Below are 8,853 nucleotides of genomic sequence, written 5' to 3'. Positions count from 1 at the left end.
TGCAATGGTTAATATTTTGAAGGATAAGTTGCAACTTAGTACTTTATTGTTGTTTGATAGATTCTTATATATGCGTTGTGCTACTCATATATTGAATTTAATTATGAAGGATGGTTTAAAGGTGATTAAGAAAAGGATCAAAAATATTCGTGATAGTGTGGAGTATTGGATTGCATCACCAAAGAGATGTGAAAAGTTTGAAGAAATAGCTCGTCAAATATAAGTTAATTATACCAAAAAGATGGGTCTTGACTGTCCAACTAGGTGGAACTCAAGTTTCTTAATGTTGGAGATTGCTTTGATATATAAAGATATTTTTTGCTAGGCTGAAATAATGTGAGATAGGATTTAAATTTTATTGTAATGATAATGATTGGGTACTTGGTCAGGAAGTTTGTCATAAACTGAAATTATTTTATATAATGACTGAGGTATTTTTTGGTACCAAATTCCTTACAGCTAATTTGTATTTTTCAAAAATTTGTGATGTGAGATTAGAGTTGCTTAAGTGGCTTGAGACTCCTTTTGAAGTGATGGAGAAAATAGCTAAAAAAATATTGATAAAATTCAACAAATATTGGGATGAGATCCATATTTTGATGGTCGTTGCTACAATTTTAGATCTAAGGTTTAAAATATCCTTGATTGAGTATTATTTTAGCAAAATTTACAGGGATATGGCTACTGATAAGATTGAGAAGTTACGAGAAGTTAGATATGAATTACTTAATGAGTATCAATTCAGGGCTAATATGGAAAGGTAATATAAGAAAGACTCTAGTTTGAGGCAGAGTGATCATGGACCTATGAATGATTAATTGGCTGATTTTGATTTGTATGTGCAGAGGAAGAAGAAGGCCAAAAGTACTTTGGCAAAAATTGAATTGGATCACCATCTAAAGGAGGATGATATACCTCGATCATGTCTTGCTTTGGTGGAAATTAAATGGATCTAAGTATCCAATATTGCAAAAGATGGCTAAAGATTTATTTGGCATCTCCGTATCCGCTGTAGCTTTTGAATCTGCTTTTAGCACTGGTGGGAGGTTGTTGACTTCATACCGCAGTCGATTACATCTTGAAACTGTAGAAGCCATAGTTTGTGACGGCAATTAGTTGGATAGAGATATTTTTATATATTGTATGCTATTATTTTTCTTTAATTAAATTTTTTTATTTGATGTAATGATTATTTATGTAAATTAATTTTTGTTTTGTATAAGTAATAGTACTACACTTTCTAGAGGAGAGCCAGAGGAGACTTGTTGTGATTTTAAAGATTTTATATTTGAAGACAGTAGCTCAAGTATAAATTTTTTATAACAAATTTTTAATAAATTCTATTCTTAATGATCATTATAATTAATCATCACTAACAATGATTAATTATTTGTAGGTGGATTGGGTGAAGAATGATGTTGTAAATAAAGATTGATCGAGAATTATTATTTAAGTCTTTTTGGAACTTAGATGTATTTTTTAAAATTATATTTTTATTTTTATTTACTTCAGAGGTATTGGAACTAAGTATTATTGTTGAATATCTTAGTCTGTTAAATTTGTATTGCATTTGAATTTTATTTAAATTAAATGTAGAACTAAGTGTTATTGAACTAAGCATTGCTGAATTTTATTTGCTTAAGGTAGTTTGCATTTTATTTTGATTGAACATAGAACTAAGTATTATTAAATTTTATTTATTTAAGACAGGTATGATTTATCAAATGGTAGTATAGCTTTCAAGTCGATAGAAATGAAAAAAAAAATACTCAATATGACTCAATTGGATTCGGATCGGATAAATTCGAATTATCTGATACTCGATTGAGATGGATTTGGACAAAAAAATTTCAGTCCTGATAGTATTTGGGCTGGGTTTGGATAGATTATTGGATATTTGGATTTGAATTTAGATAGTTAGAAATCCATCCCGAATTCGATCCAATGCCATCCCTCTTTGAAATTAAAGACTCAATGTGAAAAATATTTAGAGAACAACCAAGATTACAAGAAAAAAGAGGATGCAATGGTCGTTCGTGACTTAGATGATGAAGATATCTATGTAGTAACCAATAATGCTAGTGTTAAGCATGATGATTGGGTTATTGATTCCGCTAGTTCCTACCACATCACTCTTAATAGGGATTGCTTCTCCACTTATAAACCCTGTGAGGAGTGGTATGGTGTATTTAGCAAATAACACCGAATGCTAGGTTATTGGCATAGAAATGGTTCAGATGAAGTCGTCTGATGGTTCAGTTGTGACACTTTAGAATGTACGTCATGTCTTCAATTGAAAAAAATTTTGATTTCACTAGGCTGCTTGTTGTCGAAGGGACATAGAGTATGCGTGCGAGGTGAAATTAAGCGCATTCGGAAGGGATCTCATCAAGTTTGGAAGGCAAAGTTGTCACTTGATTCTAACCTATACAACTTGTGAGGAGCCATAGTTTGGAGAAATAAATACAATGGAGGTAGGATCCTGCACCTCAAAGAAAAGAGCGATTCATGTCATATTATGATTAGTTCCTTCAATATTTTTGTATAGTCCATTTATAGGTTTTGGAGATAGTAGACCTTTGCACGCTTTGAATTGAAGTCAAAGTAGAGATTGTTGAGTTATTGATTTCAATTCGAATGTCTAAGCTTTTTTTTGTCAAGGTAGAAATCTTATACCATATATTTTTTAACTAAATAGGGGTGACAGTATTTCTTATTTAGTTAGAGATTTTATATTTTATATTTTTCAACTAAATAAGATTATAATATTTTCTATTTAATTGGAGATCTTATACCTCTGTACATAGGAGGGAAAGGCTATAGGTTTATGGGTGTATGGTATGTATAAGAGATTGTGAGAGAAAGGTATAAAAGGATTAGGGTTTGAGAGTTTTTTTCTTTGTATTCCAATGTTGAAATAGTGTATCTCCATTCCATCGTCCGTGAACGTAGGCTTTGGCTGAACTACATAAGTTTCTGTGTTTTCTCTGTGTTTTTATTTTTGTATGCCTATTTGCTTGATCTACTTATCTCCAACTCCAACAATGTCAAAGTGGTTGAGGATCTGAAAATTCTTTTGGCATATATGCCTCAGCTTTTTTTTGGAAAGCTCACAATGAAAGAGTCTTCCAACATACAGCAAATATTCCTTTCCATATTGTTAAGATTGCATCTACTATATTCTCATCCACCCTTAAAACTATGCAGCAGCCTTCGTTCGATCTTTAGTTAAGGCACTCGGTAGCTATTCGCATCCTCTTTACACTCCAAAAGATATATTAGTGGTTTAGCTCCCTCCTTCCTTAAGAGTATTGAAGGTTAATTTCGATGCTTCTATTCATGCTGATCAGGCTGCTGCTGGCTTCATTATAAGAGATTATAAAGGTAAGCTTTTATGAGCTAGTGGAAAGTATTTGATCCCATCCTCGGTGCCTCATGCGGAGCTTAGTGCAGCGTGGTTGGGCCTTTACACTGCTGTTGTTGAACTGCAAGCCCAAAGAATTTGGTTGGAAGAGGACTCATATACTGTTATCAATTAGGTTTCTAAACTCAGCAATGATCTACATATCATATCTCCTCTGCTCAAAGACATTATGCAGTGGAAGAAAGCTAGAGTTTTCTATGCCTGTCATATCTTTAGAGAAGGCAACCAAGTGGCTGAACATTTGTCAAATTATGCTCTAAACGGTGATTTTTATTATATTTAACAATCTGTTCTTAGTTCTCAACTTGTACGTAAATCTATTACAGGTCGATAGTAGATCTGCTGTTTTCTCAAGGTTCAAAAATGGAACTTGATCTTCTACCAATCAATATTTATAACCACCAAAAGCTAAACTTATTAGTTGGCATGTTCAGGTGTGTATCAGATGCTTACTTTGTTGTCCTTCTGGACCTTTGCTCCCGGGTATTGGTTTCTAAGTCTTGGCCTACTGTTCTGCTTTTCATCCTTTGCTTCCATCTATTTAATTACTACTTTGAAGGGTTTCATGTGATTTACTGTTGCATCTATCACTGGAATAAGGGCAATGCTTATCCTAACCTGCTGAAAAATGTGAGCTGCTTTAGAGTCACTGATACTCAGCTGCGTGCCAGTTTCCTCTGGAGAATTTTTTTACAGGTCTACTTTGAGGGGACTAAATCATCTAAATCAAATTCCCCTGATGGCCTGTTGGCTGCTGGCTTTGTCATTTCTGGGTTAATTTTATTATGCTTACTTATGATAAAGCTCCAGGGAAGAGGAGATGTCTCAATGCTTATCCACATTCACAATTCAATTCTTTACAATCCGTGTCTTAGAATATCTGTAAGGGCTGTTTTCATTTGGTGATGCTTCTTTTATTTGCAATCCATATTACCTGTTTGCCAGATGTTTTGTTTCAACATTTCTGCTACCTTTGGTTATGGAGAATGCATCTATGTGGTGTCTCTGCCATTATCATTCTCACTCAGGTATTAGCTAATGGATACTATGGTATTATGCTTTTTTTGGTGTCACCTGATGTTGCAGCCTTATTTCTCTTATCTACTGCTGATCTGGGTGCTAAGTAGTATACTCCCACCCACCCTTGTTGCTGCCAAGGTTTGGATCTGCGGATGGCAGGGAATTCTCTTTTGGACAGGCGGTGTTATAGCCCAAAACCCAGCCCAACCAAGCCCAATCCAGCAGACCCAAGCTCAAAAAAAAAATAAAAAAAAATAGAGGATTCAAATCGGGAAGAAGACTCCCGATAGGAGTCTTCTTCTCCGGCGAGACCCGGGCGAGATCGGAATCCTAGGACCTCTCGGAGTCCTAGGGTTCTCTATAAAAGGATCTTTCCCTTCCTAGAAACCCAACATCGGCCCCCTTTCTCTCTCTTTCTCCCTGTTTTTTTCGAAGTAGAGCCGCGGATCTTTGCCTTGTTCTCGCCGTGACTGCTCACCGATGAGGTCACTGGAGGCCGAGGTGAGTCTTCCTCTTCTTCCCCTCTTCCTTTCCCTTCCTCCCGTGCCCTTGTGCACGGCTGCCGGCGACGGGAGTCACCGATTTTCGGTCAAAAAAAGGGACCTCTGTTTTGGTCTCTTTTTCCCGTGGATTTTCCGACACCGGCAATCGCAATCGACCGCCGGCCATACCTCTCTGTGATCGGAGAAATGGCCCCCCTCTGCCGCCGGCCTCCGCCGCGGCGGCCGTGGTCTGAACGGCCCGACACAAGGAGGGGACCGCCGGTCCCCTGTTCGGCCTGGAAGGAGCCGAGAGAAGAAGAAGAAAAAAAAAAAAAAAGAAAAGAAAAAGAAGAAAAAGAAAAGAGAAAGAAGAAAAAGAAAAAAAAAGGAAAGAAAAAGAAGAAAAAGAAGAAAAAGAAAAAAGAAAAGAAAAGAAAAGAAAAGAAAAATAAATATATAAATAAATAAATAAATAAATAAATAAATAAATAAGAAAATAATAATAAAAAAATGATGAGAGAGAGAGTTTCTCTCTCTTCTCTCTCTTCTTTCAGTCTGAACCCTGACTTTCTCTCTCTGGAATTGAACTTTCTCTCTCTACTTTCTCTCTCTAAAATTTTTTCTCTCTAGGTTGTTTCTCTCTCTTGATGGATTTCTCTCTCTCTAAAGTTATTCCTCTAGGATTAGCGTAGTGGAAGGCTTCATCTGATGATTTTGATCAAGTTTAGGGAAGAGTTTGATTTTAAGTGAGGTTTTGATTTTGGGATTTGTTAGATTTAATTTTGAATTAAAATTAATGTAAAAATATAATTTTGGATAATAGGTACGGAAGAATCTCCTAAAAGTTAGTCGATCTGTTTATTCAGTGCTCCGTGAAAGGTAAGTAATGAATCATCTTCTCGAGATATTTCATATTTATTCTGAAAATAAATAATTATTCTCTGAAATTATGCATGATTTATGAAATTATGTTTTGAAAGAAAAGTGCTTTTGAAATATTATGGTACGTCGATTTATGCACATGTTCAGTGAAAAAATTATGATATATTATGGTACAAAGTGTTTTGATACAGATCGGATTTATGCTCTCAGCCTAACTATGTTTCAGTGGGCCCCGTCAATGGAGATTATACGTTGGTACTCAGTGGACCCTGCCAGTGGGGGTTGTGCGCTGGTGTTTGTGGACCCTGCCAGTGGGGGTTGTACGCTGGTATTTGTGGACCCTGCCAGTGGGGGTTGTGCGCTGGTATTCTGTGGACCCCGCCAATGGGTGTTAAACGTTGGTCATAGTCAAGGCTGTTGAGTTACGAGTGTTTTGAATCGAATCGGATTTATGATTATATTATATGTGAATATTTGAAAATATTTGATTTGTATTAAATCAGCATGAAATATACTCTTATGTTTATTTGCAGCATTATTCTTGAAAATTATATAATATATGAATTATCTAGTTGAGATATTTGTTACTTACTGGGCTGTCTAGCTCATTACCTTTCTTTCTATTTTTCAGATTCAGATAATTAATTTCGAGCGTGGGACGAAATATTGGGACAGAGCTTTTAGAAGCGAGATTAGCATTGTCAACTTCATTGAACTTAGATCTATTATTTTTATTTTTTAGCAAAAATTTTATTGGATGCAAGATATTTGATTTAATTATTTGAATTACAGTTGAATAATAATTATTTGAATTTATTCCGCTGTGATGCATTGATATCGTGATGAGATGCCTTGCATGTTTATGGAGAGAGTTCTTCATAAGTATGTGGCGGTTGCCGCGACCCTCGATTCACAATCTCGGGTCGGAGGTGTGACAATTAATATGGTATCAGAGCATAAGTGGATAAATTATGACACATAGAATTTGACATAGTATGAGTGTAGGTGGGTAAACATTAAGAATATTGGGACGTTAAAGTATGAGCATCATAATAAATCTATCCTAACAAATAGATAAATGAATCTAATAAGGTTTTACTACTACAAGGTTATCATGCCTCCCCGTAGAATGACAAGAACTACTCAAGGAATTGCAAGAGAGACATCACAACCACGGGATGGTAGCACTCCCCATCTGACCAGTGGCACCCCTCATGAGGAGGGAGTCGTAGATCCTAATGGGAGTGCTTCGAGAGCACGTCAAGAACCAGATATGGCTCAGTTAATGCAGACCCTAATCAGAATGGTACAAGCGCAACAATAAATACAGCAGCAAATGTTTGAACAACAACAGATACAACGAGATACACAACAACATCAGCATCCACCACCACAATATGGAGAGCAACCAGTACAACGAAACAACATTTCAGAATTTAAAAAGCTTGCTCCTCCAGCTTTCAAGGGGACTACTGAACTTTTGGAGGCTAATAACTGGATAATGGAGATGGAGAAGGCTTTCGCTGTCCAAGAGTGTCTTGATGAAGAAAAGATTCGATATGCAGCTTATTTACTACAAGGAGAAGCATACAACTTGTGTCAGCGACTACAGCGCAGCATGAACAAGACGGCAAAATACTTACCTAGAAAAGATTTCGGATTGCATTCTATGATCAGTATTTTCTCTGGAGTATAAGGATCCAGAAAGAGCAAGAGTTTATTTATTTGAAGCAAAAGGGTATGAGTGTGACTGAATATGAAGCAAAATTTATAGAGTTAGCAAAATTTGCTCCGAGATTAGTGGATGGTGAGCAAGAACGTGTTCACAAGTTTGAGATGGGACTGAGAACTGAGATTCGAAAATAAGTGGTTCCATATGAATTGACAACTTATGCCGATGTGGTAAACAAAGCACTGATAATTGAAAGAGAAGTCAATGAAGAACGCATGGAAAGGGAAAGAAAGCAAAGAAAGAGAGCAAAATCAAATGATACACAAGGGCAGAATAATAAAAATATCAAAAGATCAGCTAAGGGAGCAATAGATAATAAGACTCAACAAATTGATGGTGAGCCGTGCTCCAGATGTGGCAAAAATCATGCAGACAAGGATTGCCATTGGAATACAGGTGCTTGTTTCAAATGTGGTCAGATGGATCATAAAATTGCTAGCTGTCCGCTAAATACTGAAAATCAAGTTGGCCAAAGAACTCATGAAGGACAACATAAGGGTGGTGGACAGATTTCTAAAAATCAGGGAAGAGTTTATGCGCTTACTCAACAAAATGCACAGGCTTCCAATACACTGGTGACAGGTATGAAAAATTTCGAGGACGAAATTTCTTTTTAGGGATGAAGAATGTTATAGCCCAAAACCCAGCCCAATCCAGCAGACCCAAGCCCAAAAAAAAAAAATAAAAAATAGAAGATTCAAATCGGGAAGAAGACTCCCGATAGGAGTCTTCTTCTCCAGCGAGATCCGGGCGAGATTGGAATCCTAGGACCTCTCGGAGTCCTAGGGTTCTCTATAAAAGGATCTTTCCCTTCCTAGAAACCCAACATCGGCCCCCTTTCTCTCTCTTTTCCCTGTTTTTTCCGAAGTAGAGCCGCGGATCCTTGCTTGTTCTCGCCGTGACTGCTCACCGACGAGGTCACCGGAGGCCGAGGTGAGTCTTCCTCTTCTTCCCCTCTTCCTTCCCCTTCCTCCCGTGCCCTTGTGTGCGGCTGTCGGCGACGGGAGTCACGATTTTCGGTCGGAAAAAGGGACCTCTGTTTTGGTCTCTTTTTCCCATGGATTTTCGCGCCGGCGATCGCAATCGACCGCCGGCCATACCTCTCTGTGACTGGGGGAATGGCCCCCCTCTGCCGTCGGCCTCCGCCGCGGCGGTCGTGGCCTGAACGGCCCGGCACAAGGAGGGGACCGCCGGTCTCCTGTTCGGCCTGGAAGGAGCTGAGAGAAGAAGAAGAAAAAAAAGAAAAAGAAAAGAAAAAGAAGAAAAAGAAGAAAAGAAGAAAAAGAAAAAAAGAAAAGAAAAGAAAAGAAAAG

This window comes from Elaeis guineensis, chromosome 5 (assembly GCF_000442705.2).
Source record: "Elaeis guineensis isolate ETL-2024a chromosome 5, EG11, whole genome shotgun sequence".
Taxonomy (NCBI): Eukaryota; Viridiplantae; Streptophyta; class Magnoliopsida; order Arecales; family Arecaceae; genus Elaeis; species Elaeis guineensis.
Note: the sequence above shows the minus strand (reverse complement) of the source record.